Here is a 19264-nt window from a genome sequence, read left to right on the forward strand (position 1 = left end):
GCTAAAGTACGATATCCTGTTGCCTTTTCACGCCATTACAAGAGAAGTGACCAGAAGTTACGACTCTTCACGAATGTCTCGTTCTTCAAGCGTCGTATAAATATACCTTATAGTACATGTATTGCCTCTAAAATTTCGAATTCAAGGAGTCTCTAATCATTATATGACAAGCAAAAGAACGTTTAATAAGTTTAATTCATCTGACTTAATGTTTTCACAACTGGTAAAATAAACGAAAATAGGCAAAAACACGATGTTGGACACGTTCCACCGTTAGGTTGTACAAAGAAACTTTAATTACACCATGCTTATTCCTTCCTTTTAAAACACGTTTTATGTAACCATTCGTACACTTTCATATCTTTTAAACATCTTTTCCACTTTTGATAAATGTAGCTGATTCTGTGCGTAAATTCAAGCCGAACAAAGATATTAAAAGGTATTCACAAAATCTAATAAATTATACAATTTTGCAATATTCATTCGAACAGAAAGTCCAGTGCTGTAAGTAAAATGAAGCTCAGATATGTAGTACGGCCAAATCAACCTTCTGCACGCGCAGTTTGTTGGTAACTCGAGCCATAGATAAGCTTTATTTCACTTCTTTTGAACGTACGTTAAAACAATCTGTCACACATTTTCTGTGAATGTACGATGCCCGAGTGTTTGTGAACGCAATAACTTTCCAGGCAACTGATTTATGGCATCTCCATATTTTAGAGTTTCTTGCGCTTTCTTTCTGTATGAAAGAAAAGAACTGAAACTGTGTTTGACAGAGAAACATATTTAACCTTTACATTTTTTAAATTTCTTTTCAAATTAATTACACTTTCTCTTTTAATCAATGAATGAGCTTCACTTTGTGTTAATATTAGTCTCAGGTGCAAAGTTGTATTAGGAAAACGAACAAATTTGAAGATAATGTTTGAAAAAGGCTTACTCAAATATTAATGTGAACTATCGGTCTTACGTTTTCACTACAACTCGACGTAGGGTAAGCGCGAACATTTTAAGTTAATCCCCATTCTGACATAAGGACAGCTGATTTTAAGTAACAAAACTATTAAGAGAAAAGACTTGCCGTTTCATTAGTATTGGTTAGTCTAAGCAAACAACACTTGAAGTTTCTAGCTGGAGTTTTTAAACAATCGTAAGAGCGGACGGTTTTTCTTTGCAAACTTTTCAAGAGATATTTAATAAATTTCATGAAAATATCCTAATTGAAGAGCGTTTAAATTCTCGTCATATCAACTTAACCTACTGGCATAAATATCGATTCTTGATGTCGGAGTGATGACAAAAAATATAAATTTCGTGACGGTATTAGAAAGCAAGAAGTAAGCACTGTATGAGAAAGAAATATCTACCATTATACATTTTAACGAATCTTGTTAGTATTGTAAAGTCAGGTGTGTTCGGTATAATATCGTTGCGAATTTAAAGCTAACGTGTGTTGCTAGCGAGTATCACTCTCTTATTTTTTTATTGTGATTTGTTGGTGATAACTGACAAAAAAGTCGAGATATATAATCGAAAACACTTTATGTGTGAAATAAGTACCGATCAAGAAACACCCAAAAGCGATTTAATGTGGGACGTATAGCTATGAACTCAAAATTTCGGCAAAACTGTAACCAACATTTAAATCACTGATAAGAAAATTTCGTCACATATTCAGTCCTTTGGTAGAGAGGCCGCGTGTTTAGTGTTTACAAACGGAGCCTGATAAATGTATTTCCGTATTTCGGTGTAGTTAACTAATATTTATTTTGTTTGAAAGATACTCTATTAAATAATATTATTTCAGGTTCAACATATGTGTGTAGTTGGTCACTGTTATATTTCAAATTGTTGACTATCATAGGAAAGTGTATATAGAAATATGATTATGTGATAATTACTTAAAACAGTGAGCCCTTATGAACGAATTAAATTTATCTTGATTTCTATTTGGACAATGAGTGAACCCGTTTGATTCAGCTGATTCTAAATCGTCATTTGTAAACGCGTCTCTCTCTAAGTGTATTTAAAGCGTTAAAAGGAGAGGCTTTAGCTCTCTCAATGCTCCTACGAGGAAGTGATTTGTTGTGGTGAAACGTCTACGACATGAGTATTGGAAGACACGTAACGAGTTATGTTTGTTAGTGAGTTTTCTCTACAAATCGAGAATGTTTCTCTTCTAAATGCACTTTAATTAAAGAACGATCTGGAATTCTTAACGACGAGGTACACGAAATGAAATGAATATTGAATAGAAGCTTTAATGCGTAGGGTAGTAACATACTCTTAATGTTTTAATAAAGTCTCCGAGTAAAACGTTCCTAGTGATTATTTGAAAATTTCCTCAGCGAGAAAGTATGAGAACATGAGCTTCGTTTGCTGCACGTAGTTAAGGATGAATAGAAACTTTGTTTGTTATTATTCACTTACTTATTATCTCTTTCACAAATACAAAAACATCACATTTTAAGAAAGTGTAAAACACTTGACATGAGAAGGAAGGTGAATAATAAGTAACAGTTACTAAAACATTTTTGAAGCTAGACGAGGTGGCCGAGAGGTTAAGGCGATGGACTGCTAATCCATTGGGCAATGCCCGCGTGGGTTCGAATCCCATCCTCGTCGTACGTTGGAAGATAATTTTATAGAAAATGTAGGTGATAAACGAAAAGGGAGTTCTTTGACCATTCACTGTTAATTTCCAAACAGAAATACACGTTAAGCAAGATGCAACGAAAAGTGCGAAAGAGAATAACACTGTCAAATTCAACATTACCTTTTGACCATATTTCGTCGGTTGTGTTATTACTCAAATACCAAAATATGTCTAGTTATCGTGTTGTTTTAATAACGATTAACGTACAATTGAGTTACACATATTTCTGTATTAGTTGGTGCTTTAGTTTGAAACGATATCTTTAGTTCACTACTAAAAAAGTGTAGGAATGGGGCGGATATACAAAACTTGCAACACAAACTCTTATACACATTAAAGAACCAAATATCAAATCTTCAAGCGGATTTGAGATACACCAGAAGGTGATAAAGACACACGAACCAAACAACAAGTCAGAAAGCCAATTGAAAACATCAAGGGAGCATATACTAAAAATTCACGAAAAACATTTCTCAGTCTCATTGACTGTCTCACTTTGATAAGAGCTTCTAGCGATGAAACTCACTGAAGTCATAACTGCACCAAATAGAGGAATTACATGATAATGCTACCGTAAAAAAAGTTTATGAAATTATTTATCAACCACTGGTAGTTAACAAACCACAACGAAAATACATCATCCATTGACTTTTCACTCTTTCCATCCCATGCATAGCACACGTGCACACTTCAAATTTGCACACACGCCATAAGCGAAGAATATGTACTCAAACACGCTGCTATTTACACGTAACGTAAAATTACGACGCACATCCACAATAATGTTATACGTACAGTATATGAAAACAAATCATTGAAGGACGCATAAATCTTTGGAAGACAGCTCAAGACAATGAGAACAAAATATGTAAAGAAATTGAAAGTGTAGGACTGAGTGCATCAGAAATTGAGGAATCCAAGTGGGAAAAGGCATTTTGTAATAAATCTTTCTATGTACAACCTCACACGTGACCCCTCTGTGCCTCCTTCGCTTTTCTGGGTTCATGATGTTACACAATTTATGGGTACGTACAAAAGTGTTTCTATGATATTTCTAATTTTGAAAGGACAGTAACTAATCAACGATGTTTATGCACTGAAAACACTTTGGGTGTTTTTCACCGCATTTTGATTCACCTACAAAGCTAAAGTACGATATCCTGTTGCCTTTTCACGCCATTACAAGAGAAGTGACCAGAAGTTACGACTCTTCACGAATGTCTCGTTCTTCAAGCGTCGTATAAATATACCTTATAGTACATGTATTGCCTCTAAAATTTCGAATTCAAGGAGTCTCTAATCATTATATGACAAGCAAAAGAACGTTTAATAAGTTTAATTCATCTGACTTAATGTTTTCACAACTGGTAAAATAAACGAAAATAGGCAAAAACACGATGTTGGACACGTTCCACCGTTAGGTTGTACAAAGAAACTTTAATTACACCATGCTTATTCCTTCCTTTTAAAAACACGTTTTTTATGTAACCATTCGTACACTTTCATATCTTTTTAAACATCTTTTCCACTTTTGATAAATGTAGCTGATTCTGTGCGTAAATTCAAGCCGAACAAAGATATTAAAAGGTATTCACAAAATCTAATAAATTATACAATTTTGCAATATTCATTCGAACAGAAAGTCCAGTGCTGTAAGTAAAATGAAGCTCAGATATGTAGTACGGCCAAATCAACCTTCTGCACGCGCAGTTTGTTGGTAACTCGAGCCATAGATAAGCTTTATTTCACTTCTCTTTTTTGAACGTACGTTAAAACAATCTGTCACACATTTTCTGTGAATGTACGATGCCCGAGTGTTTGTGAACGCAATAACTTTCCAGGCAACTGATTTATGGCATCTCCATATTTTTAGAGTTTCTTGCGCTTTCTCTGTATGAAAGAAAAGAACTGAAACTGTGTTTGACAGAGAAACATATTTAACCTTTACATTTTTTTAAATTTCTTTTCAAATTAATTACACTTTCTCTTTAATCAATGAATGAGCTTCACTTTGTGTTAATATTAGTCTCAGGTGCAAAGTTGTATTAGGAAAACGAACAAATTTGAAGATAATGTTTGAAAAGGCTTACTCAAATATTAATGTGAACTATCGGTCTTACGTTTTCACTACAACTCGACGTAGGAGTAAGCGCGAACATTTTAAGTTAATCCCCATTCTGACATAAGGACAGCTGATTTTAAGTAACAAAACTATTAAGAGAAAAGACTTGCCGTTTCATTAGTATTGGTTAGTCTAAGCAAACAACACTTGAAGTTTCTAGCTGAGTTTTTTAAACAATCGTAAGAGCGGACGGTTTTCTTTGCAAACTTTTCAAGAGATATTTAATAAATTTCATGAAAATATCCTAATTGAAGAGCGTTTAAATTCTCGTCATATCAACTTAACCTACTGGCATAAATATCGATTCTTGATGTCGGAGTGATGACAAAAAAATATAAATTTCGTGACGGTATTAGAAAGCAAGAAGTAAGCACTGTATGAGAAAGAAATATCTACCATTATACATTTTAACGAATCTTGTTAGTATTGTAAAGTCAGGTGTGTTCGGTATAATATCGTTGCGAATTTAAAGCTAACGTGTGTTGCTAGCGAGTATCACTCTCTTATTTTTTTTATTGTGATTTGTTGGTGATAACTGACAGAAAAGTCGAGATATATAATCGAAAACACTTTATGTGTGAAATAAGTACCGATCAAGAAACACCCAAAAGCGATTTAATGTGGGACGTATAGCTATGAACTCAAAATTTCGGCAAAACTGTAACCAACATTTAAATCACTGATAAGAAAATTTCGTCACATATTCAGTCCTTTGGTAGAGAGGCCGCGTGTTTAGTGTTTACAAACGGAGCCTGATAAATGTATTTCCGTATTTCGGTGTAGTTAACTAATATTTATTTTGTTTGAAAGATACTCTATTAAATAATATTATTTCAGGTTCAACATATGTGTGTAGTTGGTCACTGTTATATTTCAAATTGTTGACTATCATAGGAAAGTGTATATAGAAATATGATTATGTGATAATTACTTAAAAACAGTGAGCCCTTATGAACGAATTAAATTTATCTTGATTTCTATTTGGACAATGAGTGAACCCGTTTGATTCAGCTGATTCTAAATCGTCATTTGTAAACGCGTCTCTCTCTAAGTGTATTTAAAGCGTTAAAAGGAGAGGCTTTAGCTCTCTCAATGCTCCTACGAGGAAGTGATTTGCTGTGGTGAAACGTCTACGACATGAGTATTGGAAGACACGTAACGAGTTATGTTTGTTAGTGAGTTTTTCTCTACAAATCGAGAATGTTTCTCTTCTAAATGCACTTTAATTAAAGAACGATCTGGAATTCTTAACGACGAGGTACACGAAATGAAATGGATATTGAATAGAAGCTTTAATGCGTAGGGGTAGTAACATACTCTTAATGTTTTTAATAAAAGTCTCCGAGTAAAACGTTCCTAGTGATTATTTGAAAATTTCCTCAGCGAGAAAGTATGAGAACATGAGCTTCGTTTGCTGCACGTAGTTAAGGATGAATAGAAACTTTGTTTGTTATTATTCACTTACTTATTATCTCTTTCACAAATACAAAAACATCACATTTTAAGAAAGTGTAAAATACTTGACATGAGAAGGAAGGTGAATAATAAGTAACAGTTACTAAAAAATCTATGAAGGTAGACGAGGTGGCCGAGAGGTTAAGGCGATGGACTGCTAATCCATTGGGCAATGCCCGCGTGGGTTCGAATCCCATCCTCGTCGGACGTTGGAAGATAATTTTATAGAGAAATGTAGGTGATAAACGAAAAGGGGAGTTCTTTGACCATTCACTGTTAATTTCCAAACAGAAATACACGTTAAGCAAGATGCAACGAAAAAGTGCGAAAGAGAATAACACTGTCAAATTCAACATTACCTTTTTGACCATATTTCTTCGGTTGTGTTATTACTCAAATACCAAAATATGTCTAGTTATCGTGTTGTTTTAATAACGATTAACGTACAATTGAGTTACACATATTTCTGTATTAGTTGGTGCTTTAGTTTGAAACGATATCTTTAGTTCACTACTAAAAAGTGTAGGAATGGGGCGGATATACAAAACTTGCAACACAAACTCTTATACACATTAAAGAACCAAATATCAAATCTTCAAGCGGATTTGAGATACACCAGAAGGTGATAAAGACACACGAACCAAACAACAAGTCAGAAAGCCAATTGAAAACATCAAGGGAGCATATACTAAAATTCACGAAAAACATTTCTCAGTCTCATTGACTGTCTCACTTTGATAAGAGCTTCTAGCGATGAAACTCACTGAAGTCATAACTGCACCAAATAGAGGAATTACATGATAATGCTACCGTAAAAAAAGTTTATGAAATTATTTATCAACCACTGGTAGTTAACAAACCACAACGAAAAATACATCATCCATTGACTTTTCACTCTTTCCATCCCATGCATAGCACACGTGCACACTTCAAATTTGCACACACGCCATAAGCGAAGAATATGTACTCAAACACGCTGCTATTTACACGTAACGTAAAATTACGACGCACATCCACAATAATGTTATACGTACAGTATATGAAAACAAATCATTGAAGGACGCATAAATCTTTGGAAGACAGCTCAAGACAATGAGAACAAAATATGTAAAGAAATTGAAAGTGTAGGACTGAGTGCATCAGAAATTGAGGAATCCAAGTGGGAAAAGGCATTTTGTAATAAATCTTTCTATGTACAACCTCACACGTGAGCCGCTCTGTGCCTCCTTCGCTTTCTGGGTTCATGATGTTACACAATTTATGGGTACGTACAAAAGTGTTTCTATGATATTTCTAATTTTGAAAGGACAGTAACTAATCAACGATGTTTATGCACTGAAAACACTTTGGGTGTTTTTCACCGCATTTTGATTCACCTACAAAGCTAACGTACGAAATCCTGTTGCCTTTTCACGCCATTACAAGAGAAGTGACCAGAAGTTACGACTCTTCACGAATGTCTCGTTCTTCAAGCGTCGTATAAATATACCTTATAGTACATGTATTGCCTCTAAAATTTCGAATTCAAGGAGTCTCTAATCATTATATGACAAGCAAAAGAACGTTTAATAAGTTTAATTCATCTGACTTAATGTTTTCACAACTGGTAAAATAAACGAAAATAGGCAAAACACGATGTTGGACACGTTCCACCGTTAGGTTGTACAAAGAAACTTTAATTACACCATGCTTATTCCTTCCTTTTAAAAACACGTTTTTATGTAACCATTCGTACACTTTCATATCTTTTTAAACATCTTTTCCACTTTTGATAAATGTAGCTGATTCTGTGCGTAAATTCAAGCCGAACAAAGATATTAAAGGTATTCACAAAATCTAATAAATTATACAATTTTGCAATATTCATTCGAACAGAAAGTCCAGTGCTGTAAGTAAAATGAAGCTCAGATATGTAGTACGGCCAAATCAACCTTCTGCACGCGCAGTTTGTTGGTAACTGAGCCATAGATAAGCTTTATTTCACTTCTCTTTGAACGTACGTTAAAACAATCTGTCACACATTTTCTGTGAATGTACGATGCCCGAGTGTTTGTGAACGCAATAACTTTCCAGGCAACTGATTTATGGCATCTCCATATTTTAGAGTTTCTTGCGCTTTCTTTCTGTATGAAAGAAAAGAACTGAAACTGTGTTTGACAGAGAAACATATTTAACCTTTACATTTTTTTAAATTTCTTTTCAAATTAATTACACTTTCTCTTTTAATCAATGAATGAGCTTCACTTTGTGTTAATATTAGTCTCAGGTGCAAAGTTGTATTAGGAAAACGAACAAATTTGAAGATAATGTTTGAAAAGGCTTACTCAAATATTAATGTGAACTATCGGTCTTACGTTTTCACTACAACTCGACGTAGGAGTAAGCGCGAACATTTTAAGTTAATCCCCATTCTGACATAAGGACAGCTGATTTTTAAGTAACAAAACTATTAAGAGAAAAGACTTGCCGTTTCATTAGTATTGGTTAGTCTAAGCAAACAACACTTGAAGTTTCTAGCTGGAGTTTTTTAAACAATCGTAAGAGCGGACGGTTTTTCTTTGCAAACTTTTCAAGAGATATTTAATAAATTTCATGAAAATATCCTAATTGAAGAGCGTTTAAATTCTCGTCATATCAACTTAAGCTACTGGCATAAATATCGATTCTTGATGTCGGAGTGATGACAAAAAAATATAAATTTCGTGACGGTATTAGAAAGCAAGTAGTAAGCACTGTATGAGAAAGAAATATCTACCATTATACATTTTAACGAATCTTGTTAGTATTGTAAAGTCAGGTGTGTTCGGTATAATATCGTTGCGAATTTAAAGCTAACGTGTGTTGCTAGCGAGTATCACTCTTTTTTTTTTTATTGTGATTTGTTGGTGATAACTGACAGAAAAAGTCGAGATATATAATCGAAAACGCTTTATGTGTGAAATAAGTACCGATCAAGAAACACCCAAAAGCGATTTAATGTGGGACGTATAGCTATGAACTCAAAATTTCGGCAAAACTGTAACCAACATTTAAATCACTGATAAGAAAATTTCGTCACATATTCAGTCCTTTGGTAGAGGCCGCGTGTTTAGTGTTTACAAACGGAGCCTGATAAATGTATTTCCGTATTTTGGTGTAGTTAACTAATATTTATTTTGTTTGAAAGATACTCTATTAAATAATATTATTTCAGGTTCAACATATGTGTGTAGTTGGTCACTGTTATATTTCAAATTGTTGACTATCATAGGAAAGTGTATATAGAAATATGATTATGTGATAATTACTTAAAACAGTGAGCCCTTATGAACGAATTAAATTTATCTTGATTTCTATTTGGACAATGAGTGAACCCGTTTGATTCAGCTGATTCTAAATCGTCATTTGTAAACGCGTCTCTCTCTAAGTGTATTTAAAGCGTTAAAAGGAGAGGCTTTAGCTCTCTCAATGCTCCTACGAGGAAGTGATTTGCTGTGGTGAAACGTCTACGACATGAGTATTGGAAGACACGTAACGAGTTATGTTTGTTAGTGAGTTTTCTCTACAAATCGAGAATGTTTCTCTTCTAAATGCACTTTAATTAAAGAACGATCTGGAATTCTTAACGACGAGGTACACGAAATGAAATGAATATTGAATAGAAGCTTTAATGCGTAGGGTAGTAACATACTCTTAATGTTTTTAATAAAAGTCTCCGAGTAAAACGTTCCTAGTGATTATTTGAAAATTTCCTCAGCGAGAAAGTATGAGAACATGAGCTTTGTTTGCTGCACGTAGTTAAGGATGAATAGAAACTTTGTTTGTTATTATTCACTTACTTATTATCTCTTTCACAAATACAAAAAACATCACATTTTAAGAAAGTGTAAAATACTTGACATGAGAAGGAAGGTGAATAATAAGTAACAGTTACTAAAAAAATCAATGAAGGTGGACGAGGTGGCCGAGAGGTTAAGGCGATGGACTGCTAATCCATTGGGCAATGCCCGCGTGGGTTCGAATCCCATCCTCGTCGGACGTTGGAAAATAATTTTATAGAAAAAGTAGGTGATAAACGAAAAGGGGAGTTCTTTGACCATTTACTGTTAATTTCCAAACAGAAATACACGTTAAGCAAGATGCAACGAAAAAGTGCGAAAGAGAATAACACTGTCAAATTCAACATTACCTTTTTGACCATATTTCTTCGGTTGTGTTATTACTCAAATACCAAAATATGTCTAGTTATCGTGTTGTTTTAATAACGATTAACGTACAATTGAGTTACACATATTTCTGTATTAGTTGGTCCTTTGGTTTGAAACGATATCTTTAGTTCACTACTAAAAAGTGTAGGAATGGGGCGGATATACAAAACTTGCAACACAAACTCTTATACACATTAAAGAACCAAATATCAAATCTTCAAGCGGATTTGAGATACACCAGAAGGTGATAAAGACACACGAACCAAACAACAAGTCAGAAAGCCAATTGAAAACATCAAGGGAGCATATACTAAAAATTCACGAAAAAACATTTCTCAGTCTCATTGACTGTCTCACTTTGATAAGAGCTTCTAGCGATGAAACTCACTGAAGTCATAACTGCACCAAATAGAGGAATTACATGATAATGCTACCGTAAAAAGTTTATGAAATTATTTATCAACCACTGGTAGTTAACAAACCACAACGAAAATACATCATCCATTGACTTTTCACTCTTTCCATCCCATGCATAGCACACGTGCACACTTCAAATTTGCACACACGCCATAAGCGAAGAATATGTACTCAAACACGCTGCTATTTACACGTAACGTAAAATTACGACGCACATCCACAATAATGTTATACGTACAGTATATGAAAACAAATCATTGAAGGACGCATAAATCTTTGGAAGACAGCTCAAGACAATGAGAACAAAATATGTAAAGAAATTGAAAGTGTAGGACTGAGTGCATCAGAAATTGAGGAATCCAAGTGGGAAAAGGCATTTTGTAATAAATCTTTCTATGTACAACCCTCACGTGACCCTGTGCCTCCTTCGCTTTTTCTGGGTTCATGATGTTACACAATTTATGGGTACGTACAAAAGTGTTTCTATGATATTTCTAATTTTGAAAGGACAGTAACTAATCAACGATGTTTATGCACTGAAAACACTTTGGGTGTTTTTCACCGCATTTTGATTCACCTACAAAGCTAACGTACGAAATCCTGTTGCCTTTTCACGCCATTACAAGAGAAGTGACCAGAAGTTACGACTCTTCACGAATGTCTCGTTCTTCAAGCGTCGTATAAATATACCTTATAGTACATGTATTGCCTCTAAAATTTCGAATTCAAGGAGTCTCTAATCATTATATGACAAGCAAAAGAACGTTTAATAAGTTTAATTCATCTGACTTAATGTTTTCACAACTGGTAAAATAAACGAAAATAGGCAAAAACACGATGTTGGACACGTTCCACCGTTAGGTTGTACAAAGAAACTTTAATTACACCATGCTTATTCCTTCCTTTTAAAACACGTTTTATGTAACCATTCGTACACTTTCATATCTTTTTAAACATCTTTTCCACTTTTGATAAATGTAGCTGATCTGTGCGTAAATTCAAGCCGAACAAAGATATTAAAAGGTATTCACAAAATCTAATAAATTATACAATTTTGCAATATTCATTCGAACAGAAAGTCCAGTGCTGTAAGTAAAATGAAGCTCAGATATGTAGTACGGCCAAATCAACCTTCTGCACGCGCAGTTTGTTGGTAACTCGAGCCATAGATAAGCTTTATTTCACTTCTCTTTTTGAACGTACGTTAAAACAATCTGTCACACATTTTCTGTGAATGTACGATGCCCGAGTGTTTGTGAACGCAATAACTTTCCAGGCAACTGATTTATGGCATCTCCATATTTTTAGAGTTTCTTGCGCTTTCTTTCTGTATGAAAGAAAAGAACTGAAACTGTGTTTGACAGAGAAACATATTTAACCTTTACATTTTTAAATTTCTTTTCAAATTAATTACACTTTCTCTTTTAATCAATGAATGAGCTTCACTTTGTGTTAATATTAGTCTCAGGTGCAAAGTTGTATTAGGAAAACGAACAAATTTGAAGATAATGTTTGAAAAAGGCTTACTCAAATATTAATGTGAACTATCGGTCTTACGTTTTCACTACAACTCGACGTAGGAGTAAGCGCGAACATTTTAAGTTAATCCCCATTCTGACATAAGGACAGCTGATTTTTAAGTAACAAAACTATTAAGAGAAAAGACTTGCCGTTTCATCAGTATTGGTTAGTCTAAGCAAACAACACTTGAAGTTTCTAGCTGGAGTTTTAAAACAATCGTAAGAGTGGACGGTTTTCTTTGCAAACTTTTCAAGAGATATTTAATAAATTTCATGAAAATATCCTAATTGAAGAGCGTTTAAATTCTCGTCATATCAACTTAAGCTACTGGCATAAATATCGATTCTTGATGTCGGAGTGATGACAAAAAAATATAAATTTCGTGACGGTATTAGAAAGCAAGAAGTAAGCACTGTATGAGAAAGAAATATCTACCATTATACATTTTAACGAATCTTGTTAGTATTGTAAAGTCAGGTGTGTTCGGTATAATATCGTTGCGAATTTAAAGCTAACGTGTGTTGCTAGCGAGTATCACTCTCTTTTTTTTATTGTGATTTGTTGGTGATAACTGACAAAAAAGTCGAGATATATAATCGAAAACACTTTATGTGTGAAATAAGTACCGATCAAGAAACACCCAAAAGCGATTTAATGTGGGACGTATAGCTATGAACTCAAAATTTCGGCAAAACTGTAACCAACATTTAAATCACTGATAAGAAAATTTCGTCACATATTCAGTCCTTTGGTAGAGAGGCCGCGTGTTTAGTGTTTACAAACGGAGCCTGATAAATGTATTTCCGTATTTTGGTGTAGTTAACTAATATCTATTTTGTTTGAAAGATACTCTATTAAATAATATTATTTCAGGTTCAACATATGTGTGTAGTTGGTCACTGTTATATTTCAAATTGTTGACTATCATAGGAAAGTGTATATAGAAATATGATTATGTGATAATTACTTAAAAACAGTGAGCCCTTATGAACGAATTAAATTTATCTTGATTTCTATTTGGACAATGAGTGAACCCGTTTGATTCAGCTGATTCTAAATCGTCATTTGTAAACGCGTCTCTCTCTAAGTGTATTTAAAGCGTTAAAAAAAGAGGCTTTAGCTCTCTCAGTGCTCCTACGAGGAAGTGATTTGTTGTGGTGAAACGTCTACGACATGAGTATTGGAAGACACGTAACGAGTTATGTTTGTTAGTGAGTTTTTCTCTACAAATCGAGAATGTTTCTCTTTCTAAATGCACTTTAATTAAAGAACGATCTGGAATTCTTAACGACGAGGTACACGAAATGAAATGAATATTGAATAGAAGCTTTAATGCGTAGGGTAGTAACATACTCTTAATGTTTTAATAAAGTCTCCGAGTAAAACGTTCCTAGTGATTATTTGAAAATTTCCTCAGCGAGAAAGTATGAGAACATGAGCTTCGTTTGCTGCACGTAGTTAAGGATGAATAGAAACTTTGTTTGTTATTATTCACTTACTTATTATCTCTTTCACAAATACAAAAACATCACATTTTAAGAAAGTGTAAAATACTTGACATGAGAAGGAAGGTGAATAATAAGTAACAGTTACTAAAAAATCTATGAACGTAGACGAGGTGGCCGAGAGGTTAAGGCGATGGACTGCTAATCCATTGGGCAATGCCCGCGTGGGTTCGAATCCCATCCTCGTCGGACGTTGGAAGATAATTTTATAGAAAAAGTAGGTGATAAACGAAAAGGGAGTTCTTTGACCATTTCACTGTTAATTTCCAAACAGAAATACACGTTAAGCAAGATGCAACGAAAAAGTGCGAAAGAGAATAACACTGTCAAATTCAACATTACCTTTTTGACCATATTTCTTCGGTTGTGTTATTACTCAAATACCAAAATATGTCTAGTTATCGTGTTGTTTTAATAACGATTAACGTACAATTGAGTTACACATATTTCTGTATTAGTTGGTGCTTTGGTTTGAAACGATATCTTTAGTTCACTACTAAAACGTGTAGGAATGGGGCGGATATACAAAACTTGCAACACAAACTCTTATACACATTAAAGAACCAAATATCAAATCTTCAAACGGATTTGAGATACACCAGAAGGTGATAAAGACACACGAACCAAACAACAAGTCAGAAAGCCAATTGAAAACATCAAGCGAGCATATACTAAAAATTCACGAAAAAACATTTCTCAGCCTCATTGACTGTCTCACTTTGATAAGAGCTTCTAGCGATGAAACTCACTGAAGTCATAACTGCACCAAATAGAGGAATTACATGATAATGCTACCGTAAAAAAGTTTATGAACTTATTTATCAACCACTGGTAGTTAACAAACCACAACGAAAAATACATCATCCATTGACTTTTCACTCTTTTCATCCCATGCATAGCACACGTGCACACTTCAAATTTGCACACACGCCATAAGCGAAGAATATGTACTCAAACACGCTGCTATTTACACGTAACGTAAAATTACGACGCACATCCACAATAATGTTATACGTACAGTATATGAAAACAAATCATTGAAGGACGCATAAATCTTTGAAGACAGCTCAAGACAATGAGAACAAAATATGTAAAGAAATTGAAAGTGTAGGACTGAGTGCATCAGAAATTGAGGAATCAAAGTGGAAAAGGCATTTTGTAATAAATCTTCCTATGTACAACCTCACACGTGATACCTCCTGTGCCTCCTGTGCCTCCTTCTTTTCTGGGTTCATGATGTTACACAATTTATGGGTACGTACAAAAGTGTTTCTATGATATTTCTAATTTTGAAAGGACAGTAACTAATCAACGATGTTTATGCACTAAAAACACTTTGGGTGTTTTTCACCGCATTTTGATTCACCTACAAAGCTAACGTACGAAATCCTGTTGCCTTTTCACGCCATTACAAGAGAAGTGACCAGAAGTTACGACTCTTCACGAATGTCTCGTTCTTCAAGCGTCGTATAAATATACCTTATAGTACATGTATTGCCTCTAAAATTTCGAATTCAAGGAGTCTCTAATCATTATATGACAAGCAAAAGAACGTTTAATAAGTTTAATTCATCTGACTTAATGTTTTCACAACTGGTAAAATAAACGAAAATAGGCAAAACACGATGTTGGACACGTTCCACCGTTAGGTTGTACAAAGAAACTTTAATTACACCATGCTTATTCCTTCCTTTTAAAAACACGTTTTTATGTAACCATTCGTACACTTTCATATCTTTTTAAACATCTTTTCCACTTTTGATAAATGTAGCTGATTCTGTGCGTAAATTCAAGCCGAACAAAGATATTAAAAGGTATTCACAAAATCTAATAAATTATACAATTTTGCAATATTCATTCGAACAGAAAGTCCAGTGCTGTAAGTAAAATGAAACTCAGATATGTAGTACGGCCAAATCAACCTTCTGCACGCGTAGTTTGTTGGTAACACGAGCCATAGATAAGCTTTATTTCACTTCTCTTTTTTGAACGTACGTTAAAACAATCTGTCACACATTTCCTGTGAATGTACGATGCCCGAGTGTTTGAGAACGCAATAAATTTCCAGGCAACTGATTTATGGCATCTCCATATTTTAGAGTTTCTTGCGCTTTCTTTCTGTATGAAAGAAAAGAACTGAAACTGTGTTTGACAGAGAAACATATTTAACCTTTACATTTTAAATTTCTTTTCAAATTAATTACACTTTCTCTCTTTAATCAATGAATGAGCTTCACTTTGTGTTAATATTAGTCTCAGGTGCAAAGTTGTATTAGGAAAACGAACAAATTTGAAGATAATGTTTGAAAAGGCTTACTCAAATATTAATGTGAACTATCGGATCTTACGTTTTCACTACAACTCGACGTAGGAGTAAGCGCGAACATTTTAAGTTATTCCCCATTCTGACATAAGGACAGCTGATTTTAAGTAACAAAACTATTAAGAGAAAAGACTTGCTGTTTCATCAGTATTGGTTAGTCTAAGCAAACAACACTTGAAGTTTCTAGCTGAAGTTTTTAAAACAATCGTAAGAGTGGACGGTTTTTTTTGCAAACTTTTCAAGAGATATTTAATAAATTTCATGAAAATATCCTAATTGAAGAGCGTTTAAATTCTCGTCATATCAACTCAAGCTACTGGCATAAATAACGATTCTTGATGTCGGAGTGATGACAAGAAAAATATAAATTTCGTGACGGTATTAGAAAGCAAGTAGTAAGCACTATATGAGAAAGAAATATCTACCATCATACATTTTAAAGAATCTTGTTAGTATTGTAAAGTCAGGTGTGTTCGGTATAATATCGTTGCGAATTTAAAGCTAACGTGTGTTGCTAGCGAGTATCACTCTCTATTTTTTTATTGTGATTTGTTGGTGATAACTGACAAAAAAAAAGTCGAGATATATAATCGAAAACACCTTATGTGTGAAATAAGTACCGATCAAGAAACACCCAAAAGCGATTTAATGTCGGACGTACAGTTATGAACTCAAAATGTCGGCAAAACTGTAACCAACATTTAAATCACTGATAAGAACATTTCGTCACATATTCAGTCCTTCGGTAGAGAGGCCGCGTGTTCAGTGTTTACAAATGGAGCCTGATAAATGTATTTCCGTATTTTGTTGTTGTTAACTAATATCTATTTTGTTTGAAAGATACTCTATTAAATAATATTATTTCAGGTTCAACATATGTGTGTGTAGTTGGTCACTGTTATATTACAAATTGTTGACTGTCATAGGAAAGTGTATATAGAAATATGATTATGTGATAATTACTTAAAACAGTGAGCCTTATGAACGAATTAAATTTATCTTGATTTCTATTTGGACAATGAGTGAACCCGTTGGATTCAGCTGATTCTAAATCGTCATTTGTAAACGCGTTTCTCTCTAAGTGTATTTAAAGCGTAAAAAGGAGAGGCTTTAGCTCTCTCACTGCTCCTACGAGGAAGTGATTTGCTGTGGTGAAACGTCTACGACATCAGTATTGGAAGACACGTAACGAGTTATGTTTGTTAGTGAGTTTTTCTCTACAAATCGAGAATGTTTCTCTTCCTAAATGCACTTTAATTAAAGAACGATCTGGAATTCTCAACGACGAGGTACACGAAATGAAATGAATATTGAATAGAAGCTTTAATGCGTAGGGTAGTAACATACTCTTAATGTTTTTAATAAAAGTCTCCGAGTAAAACGTTCCTAGTGATTATTTGAAAATTTCAGTCGAGAAAGTATGAGAACATGAGCTTCGTTTGCTGCACGTAGTTAAGGATGAATAGAAACTTTGTTTGTTATTATTCACTTACTTATTATCTCTTTCACAAATACAAAAACATCACATTTTAAGAAAGTGTAAAATACTTGACATGAGAAGGAAGGTGAATAATAAGTAACAGTTACTAAAAAAATCGATGAAGGCGGACGAGGTGGCCGAGAGGTTAAGGCGATGGACTGCTAATCCATTGGGCAATGCCTGTGGGTTCGAATCCATCCTCGTCGGACGTTGGAAGATAATTTTATAGAAAAGTAGGTGATAAACGAAAAGGGAGTTCTTTGACCATTTACTGTTAATTTCCAAACAGAAATACACGTTAAGCAAGATGCAACGAAAAAGTGCGAAAGAGAATAACACTGTCAAATTCAACATTACGTTTTTTGACCATATTTCTTCGGTTGTGTTATTACCAAATACCAAAATATGTCTAGTTATCGTGTTGTTTTAATAACGATTAACGTACAATTGAGTTACACATATTTCTGTATTAGTTGGTCCTTTGGTTTGAAACGATATCTTTAGTTCACTACTAAAAAGTGTAGGAATGGGGCGGATATACAAAACTTGCAACACAAACTCTTATACACATTAAAGAACCAAATATCAAATCTTCAAACGGATTTGAGATACACCAGAAGGTGATAAAGACACACGAACCAAACAACAAGTCAGAAAGCCAATGCCAAAACATCAAGGGAGTATATACTAAAAATTGACGAAAAAACATTTCTCAGTCCTCATTGACTGTCTCATTTTTTGATAAGAGCTTCTAGCGATGAAACTCACTGAAGTCATAACTGCAACCAAATAGAGGAATTACATGATAATGCTACCGTAAAAAAGTTTATGAAATTATTTATCAACCACTGGTAGTTAACAAACCACAACGAAAATACATCATCCATCTGACTTTTCACTCTTTCCATCCCATGCATAGCACACGTGCACACTTCCAATTTGCACACACGCCATAAGCGAAGAATATGTACTCAAACACGCTGCTATTTACACGTAACGTAAAATTACGACGCACATCCACAATAATGTTATACGTACAGTATATGAAAACAAATCATTTAAGGTTTTGCAAATGTTTGAAGACAGCTCAAGACAATGAGAAACAAAATATGTAAAGAAATTGAAAGTGTAGGACTGAGTGCATCAGAAATTGAGGAATCCAAGTGGGAAAAGGCATTTTGTAATAAATCTTCCTATGTACAACTCACACGTAATACGTCCAATAGCTGCCTGTGCCTCCTTTTCGCTTTTCTGGGTTCATGATGTTACACAATTTATGGGTACGTACAAAAGTGTTCCTAAGATATTTCTAATTTTTGAAAGGACAGTAACTAATCAACGATGTTTATGCACTAAAAACACTTGTGTTTTCAATCAAATTTTGATTCACCTACAAAGCTAACGTACGAAATCCTGTTGCCTTCTTTTCTTAACGCCATTACAAGAGAAGCACACCTGAAGTTACGACTCTTCAATGAATGTCTCGTTTCTTCAAGGCCGAATATACCTTATAGCATACATGTACTTTCTCTAATATTTCAATTCAAGGAGTCTCTCAACTCATATATAAGGACAAGAAAAGAACGTTTAATAAGTTT

General features: G+C 34.1%; 4 non-coding genes across 4 annotated transcripts; all 4 read left to right on the forward strand.

Annotated features, from left to right (window-relative positions):
* The first annotated feature begins 2543 nt into the window (after positions 1-2543).
* On the forward strand, positions 2544-2625 carry TRNAS-GCU (transfer RNA serine (anticodon GCU)). Its single transcript has one exon. It is a non-coding gene; the product is annotated as a tRNA-Ser (tRNA).
* Positions 2626-6356: 3731 nt separating this feature from the next.
* Positions 6357-6438, forward strand: TRNAS-GCU (transfer RNA serine (anticodon GCU)). Its single transcript has one exon. It is a non-coding gene; the product is annotated as a tRNA-Ser (tRNA).
* A 3728-nt stretch (positions 6439-10166) lies between these two features.
* TRNAS-GCU (transfer RNA serine (anticodon GCU)) lies at positions 10167-10248 on the forward strand. The gene has a single exon. It is a non-coding gene; the product is annotated as a tRNA-Ser (tRNA).
* A 3722-nt stretch (positions 10249-13970) lies between these two features.
* On the forward strand, positions 13971-14052 carry TRNAS-GCU (transfer RNA serine (anticodon GCU)). The gene has a single exon. It is a non-coding gene; the product is annotated as a tRNA-Ser (tRNA).
* The last annotated feature ends 5212 nt before the right edge of the window (positions 14053-19264 follow it).

This window comes from Tachypleus tridentatus, unplaced genomic scaffold (genome assembly GCF_004210375.1).
Source record: "Tachypleus tridentatus isolate NWPU-2018 unplaced genomic scaffold, ASM421037v1 tig00692704_pilon, whole genome shotgun sequence".
NCBI lineage: Eukaryota > Metazoa > Arthropoda > Merostomata > Xiphosura > Limulidae > Tachypleus > Tachypleus tridentatus.